The following is a 15,674-nucleotide window of genomic DNA, read 5'->3' on the forward strand; positions in this document are numbered from 1 at the left end:
AAATTTATTAACCAATGGAGGCGTGGATTTGGAGTCACCCCCAAAATTCAAGTGGAAAAATACACTACAGGCTAATCCAACTTTGATGTAATGTCCTTAAAACAAGTCAAAATGAGGCTCAGTATTGTGTGTGGCCTCCACATGCCTGTATGACCTCCCTACAACGCCTGGGCATGCTCCTGATGAGGTTGCGGATGGTCTCCTGTGGGATCTCCTCCCAGACCTGGACTAAAGCATCCACCAACTCCTGGACAGTCTGTGGTGCAACGTGACGTTGGTGGATGGAGCGAGACATGATGTCCCAGATGTGCTCAATCGGATTCAGGTCTGGGAAACAGGCGGGCCAGTCCATAGCTTCAATGCCTTCATCTTGCAGAAACTGCTGACACACTCCAGCCACATGAGGTCTGGCATTGTCCTGCATTAAGAGGAACCCAGGGCCAACCGCACCAGCATATGGTCTCACAAGGGGTCTGAGGATCTCATCTTGGTACCTAATGCCAGTCAGGCTACCTCTGGCGAGCACATGGAGGGCTGTGCAGCCCTCCAAAGAAATGCCACTCCACACCATTACTGACCCACTGCCAAACCAGTCATGCTGAAGGATGTTGCAGGCAGCAGATCGCTCTCCACGGAGTCTCCAGACTCTGTCACGTCTGTCACATGTGCTCAGTGTGAACCTGCTTTCATCTGTGAAGAGCACAGGGTGCCAGTGGCGACTATGCCAATCCTGGTGTTCAGTGGCAAATGCCAAGCATCCTGCATGGTCTTGGGCTGTGAGCACAACCCCCATCTGTGGACGTCGGGCCCTCATACCACCCTCATGGAGTCGATTTCTAACCGTTTGTGCAGACACGTGCACATTTGTGGCCTGCTGGAGGTCATTTTGCAGGGCTCTGGCAGTGCTCCTCCTGTTCCTCTTTGCACAAAGGCGGAGGTAGTGGTCCTGCTGCTGGGTTGTTGCCCTCCTCCACGTCTCCTGGTGTACTGGCCTGTCTCCTGGTAGCGCCTCCAGCCTCTGGACACTACACTGACAGACACAGCAAACCTTCTTGCCACAGCTTGCATTGATGTTCCATGCTGGATGAGCTGCACTACCTGAGCAACGTCTGTGGGTTGTAGAGTCCGTCTCATGCTATCATGAGTGTGAAAGTGTGTCACCCTGCCTGGATGCCACAAAATGTAATAAAGCTGTGTCTGAGAGCAAGGGGGAGGTTCTCTAGTCAGGGGAACATTAGCATGCAGTACCTCCTGTCTCAGGCCAGTAGGGGGAGCAGGCTGCCCCTATAAAAGCTGGTAATGGGGGCAGGGTTAGAGAGAACTGGAAGGCCTGTCTCAGCACTGAGACGTGTCCCGGAGCAGAGCAGGGACAGAAAGTTGTATTGCACCTAAGAGGAAGTGTGGCAGGAGGAGAGCCACAAGCCAGAGACAAGAGGCAAAGTGAGCCTGTCTTGGCAGATAGAGGACTTAATCTACCAGACTTTGGTGTCTGAGGCTGGGAGGAATCAACATCCTACAGCAGATAACCAGTCCGCAGGGGACAGTATATTCCTTGGCCTAAGAAGCCTGGAGGCCCTGCCACAACAGAAGGGACCAGCAAAGCCGTACAAGGCTGGGAGCAGAAAGGAACCCACGTCGCAGGCCATACAGGCGAGAATACACGGAAAGCTCGGAAACGTGGGCTGTTACTGACGCACCCCTGGGCCTGTGTCGCACAGCGTTGCGCATGCAGGAGCTTACCCGGAGCCGGATCTGTTGAGGGTTGTAGTCTCGTGGCGGTGACCCGGTCCGTGCCCAGGGAGTCAGACTAAGTGGCGTTGTATTAGCGGTAGATGTTGGACGACTACGCCACCCGTTGAATGCAGCGAAGGAGCTGCCGCTGCAGGGCAGACCGCTGAGGCCGGTGGTAGGATTGTGCAGCGTGGTAGTATCACCCCCAACGGGAGGGGTATGGCCTCAGGGCAGCCGACGTGGATGATGGGGGTATCAGGAATCACTCAGAGACGATGCGGTATAGTTCAGGGTCTTTACTGGTGATAAAGATAGACCCTCCCGGAGTACTGGCTAGCGATCGGGGCCTGGTCAGTCCTTGAGCAGATGGGATCTCCCCTGGCCAGGCGGAGTTGTAGGCCTCCCACACTGACTGTACTCTTCTGGCTACCTTGCTAGAGGCGGGTATAAGTAGCCCACGTCCCTGAGTGTACCGTGTGGTGCTCACCCATATGGCCGGTGACTCGGGGCCTTCTAGTGGCGTCCGCTCCACGACGGCGGTGCTGGTCCCACGCGTGTGACCGTGCCTTCGGGTTTCTTGGCCAGAGGACCTGAAATCCCCTGCCGGGCGGTTTCTGCTGCTGGGTAAAGATTAGTCCCCACAGCCTCGGACTCCGGGTCCGGTGATAGCTTCTCAGTCAGGGCGAGCTCTGCAGCTGCCAGCCCCTGACTCCTTATAGCACTGCTCCCACAGAGCTCCTGATGTTCTTCTCCTATATCTGCTGCTCTTCTCTGTCTCTACTTCTTCTCTACTCACTAACCCTGCCTCAGCCCTAGGTTTATATAGGGGAAGTTCTTCCCCTCCCAGGACTGGGCAGGAGGTGTGGCATGCATAGGATCCCTGACCAAGAGACCTCCCACCTGCTCTCAGACGTAATATCTCTATCACTGTGGCAACCAGACCCCTGGGGTGTCACATTCCCCCCTAGTGAAATTTAGTACTCCGGGACTAAACATATTTTTAGAAAAACATAACAAGGTATAAACAATAATAATACAATAAGAAAAACACATAAAGATGGTTACGGTGTGTCCGCAACCGGGTGCAATTTTGAAGAAAAGCAAGGTGTCCATTTCACCAAAACAGGGAGACGTAACCAGGTAGGGGTCTGTCCTGCCCCGAGTCCTTAACAGTCTTTAGTCCATTCCTAGGTTACGCTCCAACCAATTGTACAAGGATTCCCGGTAAACTCACCAAGGACTCCTAAAAATAACTAGAAACACATAATTATTTACAAGTAACAGACAGGTGACCTCAATAAAACAATTTAAACACTTCAAATCCTCCAATGTGCGGGTAACTGGCCTCTAGTGGCCCTAGTGGACCTACGGAGCTGACTGTCTGGCCCTGAACTACAGGGTGTAGGAGCTGTCAAGGGTAAACTGGGCAGCTGTTTACGGGCTCTTTGGCTCACTAGGGGTACGGCAGGCTCACTATGAGCAGAGGGTTGATCCTCCTGTTCTGCTTGTGTGGAGTCTGCTGCCTCCTGGACCGGCTGCTCTTCCAGCTCTACCTGTTGCTCCGTAGGCACTTGGGATGCTGGTTGGAGGAACGTGAGGACGGGTACCACAACTGCACCATTGACTTGAGTCCAGGACCGAGGGAAGTCTCCGAGCACAGTACTAACCATATCTTCCCTTTCCTCTACGGGTCGAGGGTCTTCTTGCTCTCCTTCTGGGTTCCGTAGCTGTTCGGGACACTTCTTCAGGTGATCCCGGGATACAATGGCTGTGGTTTCCCCTCCGTCTTTACTGATGGTACAAACCTTCGGGTTGTCGTGGCTTGAGGGCAGTACGGTGTACGGGTCCTTCTCCCACTGGTCGTCCAACTTGTGGAGCCGTCTCTTCCTCTTCAAGACCTGCTCTCCGGGTACCAGGGGAACAGTGGGAGTATACTGGTTGTAAGTTTTCTCTTGTCTTTCCCTAGCGAGACAGAGACTTCGCTCCACGCTCTCCTGTACTTTCCGGTACTGCTGCTGCCTCTCTGTGTCCCAGTCTGCTTCCGGTGAAGTGTCCTCGGGTGTCAGGACTCCCATCTCCAGGTCAACAGGTAGCTTACCAGGCCTTGCCCTCATTAGGTAAGCCGGGGTACAGTTGGTGGAACCTACAGGGATGTAGTTGTATAGGTCCACCAGGTCGGGCAGCTTCTCAGGCCACAGACTGCGTTCTTCCAGGGGCAATGTTTTCAGAAGATCCATTACCACCTGGTTCATTTTCTCACAAAGTCCATTAGTTTGCGGATGATAGGGTGTCGTCCTTATCTTCCGGCAGCCATACAGATTGCAGAATTCCTGGAAGACCTCCGCTTCAAAGGCAGGTCCCTGATCCGTCAGCACTTGGTCCGGGTACCCGTGTGGACGGCAGAAGTGCTGCTGGAAGGCTCTAGCTGCCGTTTGAGCTGTTAAGTCCTTAACGGGGACGACAACCAAGAACCGGGAGTAATGATCCACAATGGTTAACGCGTAGACGTAGCCACTTCTGCTTGGGGTCAGTTTTACATGATCCAAGGCTACCAGTTCCAACGGCTGCTTGGTGACGATGGACTGAAGGGGGGTCTTCTGGCTGGCACGGTCCTTCCTTCTTAGGTTGCACGGGCCACAGTCTCTGCACCACCTCTCGATGGTTCCCCTCATGCCTACCCAGTGGAACCGCTCGCGCAGCAGGAACTCCAGCTTCTTCCATCCGAAGTGTCCAGCCCCGTCGTGGTATGCCTCCATCACCATGGCTGCGTCTCTTCGTGGCACCACTACTTGCCAGATTAGTTCATGCATCCGGGAGTTAACCATTCTGCGGCACAACTTCCCCTTGTAAAGGAACAGTCGACTCTTCTCAGCCCACAGTTGTTTGGCTTCCTCCGGAGCGTCTGGGTCAAGGCGAGCCTCTGGCCGAGTCAGCATCTCCTTCACCAGTCGGACGGCAGGGTCACTGTCTTGCGTTTCCTCCCAGTTGTACTGAGGCAAGGGGTTAAACGTAGCGGCTTGCTTACTCCTTACCCGATGGGAATACTGGATAGTCCCATGACGGTGGAACGCGGGGAGTTCGACTTCTTCCAGCCCCTCTGAATCTTCTCCTACGTCCGGTAGGTTTGGCATCCTGGACAGGGCGTCCGCGTTGGTATTGGAGCGTCCTGCCCGGTATTTGATTGTGAACTCGTAGTTGGACAGACGGGCCATCCATCTCTGCTCTAAGGCACGAGTCTTGCCGTGTCCAGGTGTGTCAACGGGTTGTTACCCGTGTACACGGTGAACCGGGAAGAAGCGAGGTAGTGCTTAAAGCGTTCGGTGACTGCCCACACCACTGCCAGGAACTCTAGCTTAAATGAGCTGTAATTCTCAGGGTTTCTTTCGGTGGGTCGCAGTTTTCGACTGGCGTAAGCGATTACTCGTTCTTTCCCCTGCTGGATCTGGGACAGTACGGCTCCTAGCCCGATGTTACTTGCGTCGGTGTAGAGGATAAAGGGCTGGCTGTAATCAGGGTACGCCAGGATTTCATCCCCCGTGAGGGCCATCTTCAGCTGGCGGAAGGACTCTTCTTCTAACTTCTCCCATTTGAAGGGCGGCTTCTGGTTCTTGGCCTTCCGGGACTGGCCTATCAGGAGGTCCTGCATAGGAGCTGCCTTTTTGGTGAAACCGGGGATGAATCTGCGGTAATAGCCTACCAACCCGAGGAACTGCCGCACTTCCTTTACACTGGAGGGACTTGGCCATTCCTTAATTGCGGTGATCTTATCAGGGTCGGGAGCCACTCCGTCAGCGCTCACCACGTGTCCCAGGTACTGCACCTTTGGTTTTAGGAGGTGACACTTGGAGGGTTTTACCTTTAGGCCGTAGTTTGCCAGAGCTTCGAATACTTCCGCCAAGTGTTTCAGGTGGTCCTCATAAGTCTTGGAATATACGATGACATCGTCCAGGTACAACAGGACCGTCTCGAAGTTTTTGTGGCCCAGACAGCACTCCATTAATCGTTGAAAGGTTCCTGGTGCGTTACAGAGTCCGAACGGCATGCAGGTAAACTCGCTAAGTCCCATCGGGGTGGTGAATGCGGTCTTCTCCCGGTCCGCCTCTGCTACAGGAACCTGCCAGTACCCACTAGTGAGATCCAAGGTAGAGAAGAAGTTAGCAGATCTTAAAGCAGCCAAAGACTCCTCTATCCTTGGTAAGGGGTACGCATCCTTGTGTGTGATACGGTTGATTTTCCGGTAATCTACACACATCCTCATGGTGTTGTCTTTCTTTTTGACTAAGACTAGTGGAGCTGCCCAGGGGCTACAGCTATCCCTGATCACCCCAGCCTCCTTCATGTCCCTAAGCATCCCCTTGGCGTGTTGGTAGTGTGCAGGGGGTACGGGTCGATACCTCTCTTTTATGGGAAGATGGTCTCCCGTGGGGATGCGGTGTTCTACCCCCTTGACTCGCCCGAAGTCTAACGGGTGTTTACTAAACACTCTCTCGTACTCTTGAACCACCCGATAGACTCCCTGTCTCTGGTGTGAGGGAGTGGAGTCAGTACCCAAATGTAGTTGCTGACACCAGTCCTCCATTGTTTCCTTAGAGCCGTTACCTTCCTCCGGGGAAGATGGAGGCAAGGGTTCTACGGACTGTATGGAATTTTGATTGATGGTATACAATTTGGCTAGCGTGGCATACCGGGGCAGGTACACTTCCCTCTTCCCGATATTTATTATGCGAACGGGCACCCTCCCATGGCGTACATTGACCACCCCCCGTGCTGTCAAAATGGTGGGCCTTCTGTCTGAGTAAACTGGTTCTACCATTGCCTGGTAATCTCTACCTCTCAGACCAATAGCTGCCCGGCACCAAATCATCATTTCACTTTTTGGGGGCATGGCAATAGGGAAAGGGTCACACATTCTTACGCTACCAATCTCACCACCGGAGAGTTCTATCTGTTGCCGTCGCATCAGTGCCCGGATCTCTTTCTTGAGCACTCGCTGCTGGCCGGAGCTGGCGTTCTTGGCAACCTGCTGTAAAAGGAAAATCACCTCTGCAAGACAATTTTCAATTACATTAGTTCCTAGAGTTATCTTTGGGTGACTCTCGTGCTTGTCAATGTCTACAATGATCAGTCCCTGTGCCGCCAGTTCAACTCTACCGATTTTAATGGTCACCTCTTTAAATCCAATCTGTGGCACGGGCTGACCATTGCTGGCGATGATACTCAAATCGTCGTCAGGGTAGCGGGTGATATCCGAGTCATTCCAGTACTGCTTGAAGAGCACGTACGGGATAGTGGTAACCTGTGACCCGGTGTCCAGTAGGGCACTCATAGGGATGCCATCCAGTACCACAGGCAAGACTGGACGTCCTCCCACATATTTGTCGCGCCAGTTCGATGGGCCTGATGATCTTTTTCCTGGGGTTTGGCCCTCTACCCCAGGTTGTGCCAGTTTAAAGGACAGTACCTTGCCATATGTCCGGGTTGATTGCAGCGGCGGCAGATGGGTTGTCCGTCCTCGTTGTATCGGTCGCTGGGTCTTCCTCTGGCCGGTGGGGTCCTCCTTGGTCGACGCCACGGGATGTCCTCCGGTCCGGATGCCAGCTGGATCTTCCCTGGAGTGGAAACCTGTAAAGACTGCACAGTTCGGGTTAGCGCAGCAACGCTTTTAGCTAGCTCTTGGACCTGATGGTGCAGGTCCGGAGCCGGGTCATTGTTCAAAGCCTGCGCATCAGCCCCCACAGGCCCTGCCGACAAGGGCGCCGCCTCCTGGTGGTAAGTGATAGTAGGGCGCCTGTGGGTCACAACGCCACCCGGTGCCGGTTCTCGGAGCACCTGGATGGCTCTGTCCTTGAACTGTGCAAAGTCCAGATGAGGATCCTGTAAGGCCATTGCCCGCAACTGGGTCCGGTGGGCATTGCAATATAGTCCCTCTATAAATTGTTCGGTCAACAGCCTGTCCTCGTTTCCCACACCGTCAGGGTCGGTCTGCTTAATGGCTCTCAGGGCCTCTTGTAGGTTTAGTGCATAGTCCCTTATACTCTCATGTGCTCGTTGCTTACACCCATAGAATCTAAGCTTAATCTCGGCTGAGGTGCGGGTATCAAAGGTGTCCCTCAGCCGGATTAGTATCCCTGCAACAGTCCTCCCCCCAGGTGGCCAGGACTTTACCTCCCTTTGGGCTGCCCCGGTTAATTGGGCCACCAGGATGCTCACTTTTTGCTCTTCTGTGAGGGGATACACCTGGAAGAGGCTATCCAGCTTTTCTCTAAAGTCATGCAGGGTATGTGACTCCCCTGAGTACTGGGGTAGCCAGGCCGCTCCCGGGATATAGGGCATGGTGAAAGGCATGACTGCAGCAGCGGTGGCGCTGGCGGGGGCTGAGGCAGTGAAGCTCTCCTCCGTATCCGACATCTTCCTCCCCCCTAGTGGACCGTGGCCTACCTTGCGATGATCCTCTTCCGTAGGCCGTGGCTCCGCAGTGGATCGTCAGGGTTGAGGACCTTCCGTCGCGCTCCTGTGACGTCGGCGTCTGCTGGGCTCCTTCCAGGACCTTACGCAACGTCCGGACGTGAGGCGGGGCTTCAGTTCTCGCGCGCTTTCGGAGTCCACGCCCCTCTTCTTCCCGCGCGGCGTCTTCAAGATGGCGTCCAACGGCGGGAAAACTCCACGGATGGCGGGAAGAAGGCAGAAGATGGCGCCGGATGGCGGGAAAACTTCGCGGATGGCGGGAAGAAGGTAGAAGATGGCGCCAGATGGCGGGAAACCTCCACGGATGGCGGGAATCTTCACCACTGGTAAGTTTGAACAGTCTTTTTCAGGCACGCAGTACCCGGTGGTTGCAGGCACGATATCCTGCCGACTACGCCAAAAGTTGACGCACCCCTGGGCCTGTGTCGCACAGCGTTGCGCATGCAGGAGCTTACCCGGAGCCGGATCTGTTGAGGGTTGTAGTCTCGTGGCGGTGACCCGGTCCGTGCCCAGGGAGTCAGACTAAGTGGCGTTGTATTAGCGGTAGATGTTGGACGACTACGCCACCCGTTGAATGCAGCGAAGGAGCTGCCGCTGCAGGGCAGACCGCTGAGGCCGGTGGTAGGATTGTGCAGCGTGGTAGTATCACCCCCAACGGGAGGGGTATGGCCTCAGGGCAGCCGACGTGGATGATGGGGGTATCAGGAATCACTCAGAGACGATGCGGTATAGTTCAGGGTCTTTACTGGTGATAAAGATAGACCCTCCCGGAGTACTGGCTAGCGATCGGGGCCTGGTCAGTCCTTGAGCAGATGGGATCTCCCCTGGCCAGGCGGAGTTGTAGGCCTCCCAAACTGACTGTACTCTTCTGGCTACCTTGCTAGAGGCGGGTATAAGTAGCCCACGTCCCTGAGTGTACCGTGTGGTGCTCACCCGTATGGCCGGTGACTCGGGGCCTTCTAGTGGCGTCCGCTCCACGACGGCGGTGCTGGTCCCACGCGTGTGACCGTGCCTTCGGGTTTCTTGGCCAGAGGACCTGAAATCCCCTGCCGGGCGGTTTCTGCTGCTGGGTAAAGATTAGTCCCCACAGCCTCGGACTCCGGGTCCGGTGATAGCTTCTCAGTCAGGGCGAGCTCTGCAGCTGCCAGCCCCTGACTCCTTATAGCACTGCTCCCACAGAGCTCCTGATGTTCTTCTCCTATATCTGCTGCTCTTCTCTGTCTCTACTTCTTCTCTACTCACTAACCCTGCCTCAGCCCTAGGTTTATATAGGGGAAGTTCTTCCCCTCCCAGGACTGGGCAGGAGGTGTGGCATGCATAGGATCCCTGACCAAGAGACCTCCCACCTGCTCTCAGACGTAATATCTCTATCACCGTGGCAACCAGACCCCTGGGGTGTCACATTACCCTATAACGAGGAGATAGCCAGAAGGAGCACAGAAAGCACGGTAGGCCTACACCCTCACCCTGACCAGGGCCAATTTCCCCGTTGCTCTCAGACATCCAGGTCCCCTCCTAGCTGGGACTGTTTGTGGGTCAATTTACCTGTTCTAGTAAAGACCCTGGACTGCAACCTGTTGTCTGTGTGCTCCTTGCTCCTCCAGCACTATCAACACTGGGACTCTCACTACCATCACTCCCACCATCCATTATACTGCCCTGGGGCCGCACTCTTCCCGTGGGGAGTCACACTACCCTAGCTGCACACCTCATCAGCCCCAGCGGTCTGCATGCAGCGGCGGTTCCTAATAACCGCAATCCACGGGTGGCGTAGTCGGACATTATCAACCAGTACATAGCAGACTACCATTGGCCTGACCACCCTGAGCCGCGGGACCGGGCCGCCACTACTACCCCCATCGTTTCCCTATTGCCCGGATCCGCGTGCCCCACGGCCCAGGGGGCGAGTCAGCTTTGGCGTAGTCGGCAGGATTTCGTGCCCGCAACCACCGGGTACTGCATGCCTGAAAAAGACTTTTGTAACTTACCTGTGTCGAAGTTTCCCGCCATCCGGAGCCGATTCCCGCCATCAGACGCCATCTTGGACCGTTTCCCGCCGTCCGGAGTTGTTTCCCGCCATCCGCAGCTGCTTCCCGCCATCGGATGCCATCTTCAGGACGCCGCGCGGGAAGAAGAGGGGCGTGGACGCCGAAAGCGCGCGAGACCCGAAGCTCCGCCCCACGCACCGACGCTGCGCAAGGTCCTAGAAGGGAGAGAGAGCGACGCTGACGTCATCAGGACGCGACGCAAGGTCCTCGTCCAGAGCAGCAGCAGCGGAGCCGCGGCCTACAGAAGAGGATCGTTGGAAGGTAGGCCACGCTTGACTAGGGGGGAGGAAGATGTCGGACACGGAGGCCCCCATTACCACCAACGCAGCTGCAGCAGCGGTGATGCCCTTTTCCCTGCCCTACATCCCTGGAGCGGCCTGGCTGCCCAAGTACTCAGGGGAGCCCCATGTCCTAACTGACTTTAAGGAAAGGCTGTACAGTTTGTTCCAGGTTTACCCCCTGACAGAGGAACAGAAGGTCAGCATATTAACAGGGCAGTTAACTGGCGCAGCCCAGAGGGAGGTAAAATCATGGCCCACTGAGGAGAAAAGGACTGTGAAGGGTATTCTGGCCCGGCTGCGGGGTACCTTTGACACACGTACCTCCGCTGAAATTAAAATGAGGTTCTATGGATGTAAGCAGCGGGCACAGGACAGCATCAGAGACTATGCCCTAAATTTGCAGGAAGCCCTAAGGGCTATCCAACAAACTGACCCTGGCAGTGTGCAGGAAACGGATAAGTTACTGACAGAACAATTCATAGAAGGTCTGCTGTCTAGTGCCCACAGGGCCCAACTGCGCCTCATGTTCTTTCAGAACCCCGACCTGACCTTTGCCCAATTTAAGGACAGGGCCATAAGGGTGCTCCGTGAATCTGCAACCAGTGGCGCTATAAACCCCCGGCGCCCTGCTCTCACCTACCACCAGGAGGCAGCGCCCTCCTCTATGGATCCCGTGGGGGCTGATGCACAGGCCCTGAACCAAGCCCCGTCGAAAGACCTGCACCACCAAGTCCAGGAGCTGACCAGGAGCGTCGCGGCGTTGACCAGGACCGTCCAGGCGTTGCAAGTGGACCCGTCAAGACCCATCGAGACGGCTTCAAGTCCGGAGCCGTGGCGTCGACAGAGGAGGATCCCGTCGTTCCGAGGGAGGCCCACAGACCGCTACGCAGAGGATGGACAGCTCATTTGCCGTCGATGCAACCAGCCCGGACACATTTCCAGGTACTGTAATTTAAACGGGTCCAACCTGGGGCAGAGGGCCAACCCCCAGGCATAAGATCACCAGGCCCTTATAATATGCGTGATAAGTACGTTGGGGGGCGCCCGGTTTTACCCGTGGTGCTGGACGGTATCCCCATGAGCGCCTTGCTGGATACTGGGTCACAAGTAACCACTATCCCTTATGTACTTTTTAAGCAGTATTGGACTGATGCTGATATCACACGGTATCCAGACAGTAACTTGAGCATCATCGCCAGTAATGGCTTACCCGTGCCGCAGATGGGGTTCAAGTAGATGACCATTAAAATTGGTAAAGTTGAACTGCCGGCACAGGGAGTAATTATTGTGGACATTGACCGTCGTGAAAGTCACCCTAAAATAACTGTGGGTACTAACGTAATTGAAAATTGTCTTTCAGAGGTAATTGTAATTCTACAACAGGTGGCGGTGAATGCTAGTTCCAGCCAACAGAGAGTCCTCAACAAGGAGATAAAAGCCCTGATGAGACGGCAGCAGGTAGAACTGTCTGGTGGTGAGATCGGTAGCGTAAGACTGAGTGACCCATTCCCCATTTCCATGCCTCCCAAAAGTGAAATGATGATCTGGTGTCAGACTGCAATCGGGTTGAGAGGTAGAGACTACCAAGCCATGGTAGAACCCGTGTACTCAGACAGCAGGCCCACCATTTTGACAGCCAGGGGGGTGGTTGATGTCCGTCATGGGAGGGTGCCCGTCTGCATCCTCAACATTGGGGAGAGGGAAGTACACTTACCCAGGTACGCTACACTCGCCAAACTGTTTGTTGTCGAACACAAAGCTATCAGGGCCGTGGAACCCTTGCCTCCATCTCCTCAGGCGGAGGGTAATGGCTCCCAGAAACAAAAGGAGGACTGGTGCCAGAAACTCCACGTGGGTGCTGACTCCACTCCCCTGCACCAAAAACAAGGAGTCTACCGGGTGGTACAGGAGTACGAGAGAGTCTTTAGTAAGCACCCGCTAGACTTCGGCAGAGTAAAAGGGATAGAACACCACATCCCCACAGGGAGCCACCCACCAATAAAAGAAAGACACCGACCTGTACCCCCTGCACATTATCAGAACGCCAAGGGCATGCTAAGAGAAATGAAAGAAGCTGGGGTCATTAGAGACAGCTGTAGCCCCTGGGCAGCCCCCTTGGTTCTGGTGAAAAAGAAAGACGGCACCATGAGAATGTGCGTCAACTATAGACAAATCAACCATATCACCCACAAAGACGCATATCCGCTGCCTAGAATAGAAGAGTCTTTAGCCGCACTAAAATCAGCTAACTTCTTTTCTACTTTGGACCTTACTAGCGGGTACTGGCAGGTTCCTGTGGCTGAGGCTGACAAGGAGAAGACCGCCTTCACCACCCCGATGGGACTGAGCGAATTCAACTGCATGCCTTTCGGGCTCTGCAACGCACCAGGGACCTTCCAGCGGCTGATGGAATGCTGTCTAGGGCACCGAAACTTCGAGACGGTCCTCCTTTACCTGGACGACGTGATCGTCTATTCGAAGACCTACGAGGACCATCTGAAGCACCTGGCCGAGGTGTTCGAAGCCCTGGCAGGCTATGGCCTGAAGGTGAAACCATCGAAGTGTCACCTGCTGAAACCAAAGGTCCAGTACCTAGGGCACGTGGTAAGCGCGGAAGGAGTGGCCCCCGACCCTGACAAGGTCACGGCAATTAAGAGCTGGCCAAGCCCCTCGAACATCAAAGAGGTGAGACAGTTTCTCGGGTTGGTAGGCTACTACCGAAGATTCATCCCCGGGTTCACCAAGATGGCAGCTCCTATGCAGGACCTCCTGATCGGACAGTCTAAGTCCAGAAGTCAAAAGCCACCCTTCAAGTGGGATAAACCGGAAGAGGAGTCCTTCCACCAGTTGAAGATGGCCCTCACGGGGGATGAGATCCTGGCCTACCCTGATTATGGCCAGCCTTTTATCCTTCACACAGACGCCAGTAATGTGGGACTGGGAGCCGTACTGTCCCAAAACCAACAGGGCAGAGAAAGGGTGATCACGTACGCCAGCCGGAAGCTGAGACCCACCGAGAGGAACCCGGAGAATTACAGCTCCTTCAAGCTAGAATTCTTGGCGGTGGTGTGGGCCGTGACGGAACGCTTCAAGCATTACCTGGCCTCCGCAAAGTTCACCGTGTACACGGACAACAACCCGTTGACACACCTGGACAATGCAAGACTGGGTGCCCTGGAACAGCGGTGGATGGCCCGTCTCTCCAACTATGACTTCGTGATCAAGTACCGGGCAGGCAAAACTAATGCCAACGTGGACGCCCTATCAAGAATGCCTCACTTATCTGAAGGTGACGAAGACCCAGAAGAGCTGGAGGAGGTAGAACTCCCTGCGTTTCACTGGTATGGAGCCGCTCAATACTCCCACCGCGTGAAGGAGGAGGATCTAACAACCGTGATGATCAATCCCCTACCTCACCACAGCTGGGCCGAGACCCAAGATAGTGACCCTGCCATCCGCCTGGTGAAAGATCTGTTGACCCAGGAAGACGCCCGCATGGACCCGGAAGCCCCAGAGGAAGCCAAGCAGCTATGGAAGGAGAAGAGCAAGCTGTTCCTCTACGAAGGCAAGTTGTGCAGAAGGATTGTCAACCACCGGACACACGAGCTGACCTGGCAAATCGTGGTTCCAAGGCGGGATGCAGCTATGGTCCTGGGGGCTTACCATGACAGAGCGGGGCACTTCGGTTGGAAGAAACTGGAGTTCCTGCTAAGAGGACGGTTCTTTTGGGTCGGCATGAGAGGAGCTGTAGAAAAATGGTGCAGAGACTGTGGCCCTTGTCACCTAAGGAGGAAGGACCGTGCCAGCCAGAAGACACCCTTGAGGTCTATCGTCACCACGCAGCCTCTTGAGCTGGTAGCTCTGGACCATGTCAAATTGGCTCCCAGCCGGTCAGGATACATCTATGCCCTGACAATCGTGGACCACTATTCCCTTTTTCTAGTGGTGGTCCCGGTAAAGGACTTGACAGCCCAAACAGCGGCCAGAGCCTTCCAGCAATACTTCTGCCGTCCACACGGGTATCCGGAACAGGTCCTGACAGACCAGGGTCCAGCGTTCGAGGCTGAAATCTTCCAGGAGTTCTGCAACCTCTATGGCTGTAAGAAGATTCGGACAACGCCTTACCACCCACAAACCAACGGGATGTGTGAGAAGATGAACAATATAGTTATTGATCTCCTGAAGACGTTGCCCCTGGAGGAACGCAGCCTGTGGCCAGAAAAACTGCCGGATCTGATAGACTTATACAATCATATCCCGGTGAATGCTACCAACTGCACCCCGGCTTACCTGATGCGAGCCAGACCAGGTAAGCTGCCCATAGACCTGGAGATGGGAGTCCTGACGCCTGAGGACACCTCCCCGGATGTGGACTGGGATACGGAAAGGCAACTGCAGTACAAGAAGGTACAGGAGAGTGTGGAGAGGAGCCTGGCCCAGGTGAGAGAACGGCAAGAAAGACTCTTCAACCAACACGCCCCTGCTGGTCCCCTAGAACCTGGTGAGCAAGTCCTGAAGCGAAAGAGAAGGCTACATAAGTTGGACGACCAGTGGGAAAGGGAACCCTACACCGTACTGCAGTCTGATCACGACAACCCGAAGGTGTGCGTGATCACCAAGGACGGAGGAGAAACCACTAGCACCGTCTCCAGAGACCACCTCAAAAGATGCCCCGAGCAACTCCGTAGTGCAGAAGAGGATCAGAGTGACCTTGAACCCGCAGAGGACAAGGAAGAAATGATCAGCACCATTCTCGGAGAGTTCCCTCAGTCCTGGACTCGCATAAATGATGCCATAGTGGTACCCGTCCTGCATTTCCTGCAACCGGCACAGCAACAACCAACACCAGAGCCGGAAGGTGAAGAGGAGCAAGCAGTTCCAGAGGCAGAAGAGCCTGTACCAGCAGCCCAGGAGAGTCAACCCTCTGCTGACAGTGAGCCTGCCATGCCTGCGGTAAGCCAAAGGACCCGCAGACAGCTGCCTGCCCTACCTGTACACCCAGCTGGTAGCTGTACCCCTAACGCTAGTGGGGAAAGCCAGGTTGGTCCACCACCAGACAGTGGGCTACGGAGGTCAACCAGGAGCACAAAGGGGCAGATACCCGCTCGCTGGAGAATATAGGATGCACTAAAACTGTAAATAACCTTGT

Source organism: Phyllobates terribilis, unplaced genomic scaffold, assembly GCF_046119375.1.
Source record: "Phyllobates terribilis strain yellow unplaced genomic scaffold, ASM4611937v1 Scaffold_1__5_contigs__length_1240528914, whole genome shotgun sequence".
Classification (NCBI taxonomy): Eukaryota; Metazoa; Chordata; class Amphibia; order Anura; family Dendrobatidae; genus Phyllobates; species Phyllobates terribilis.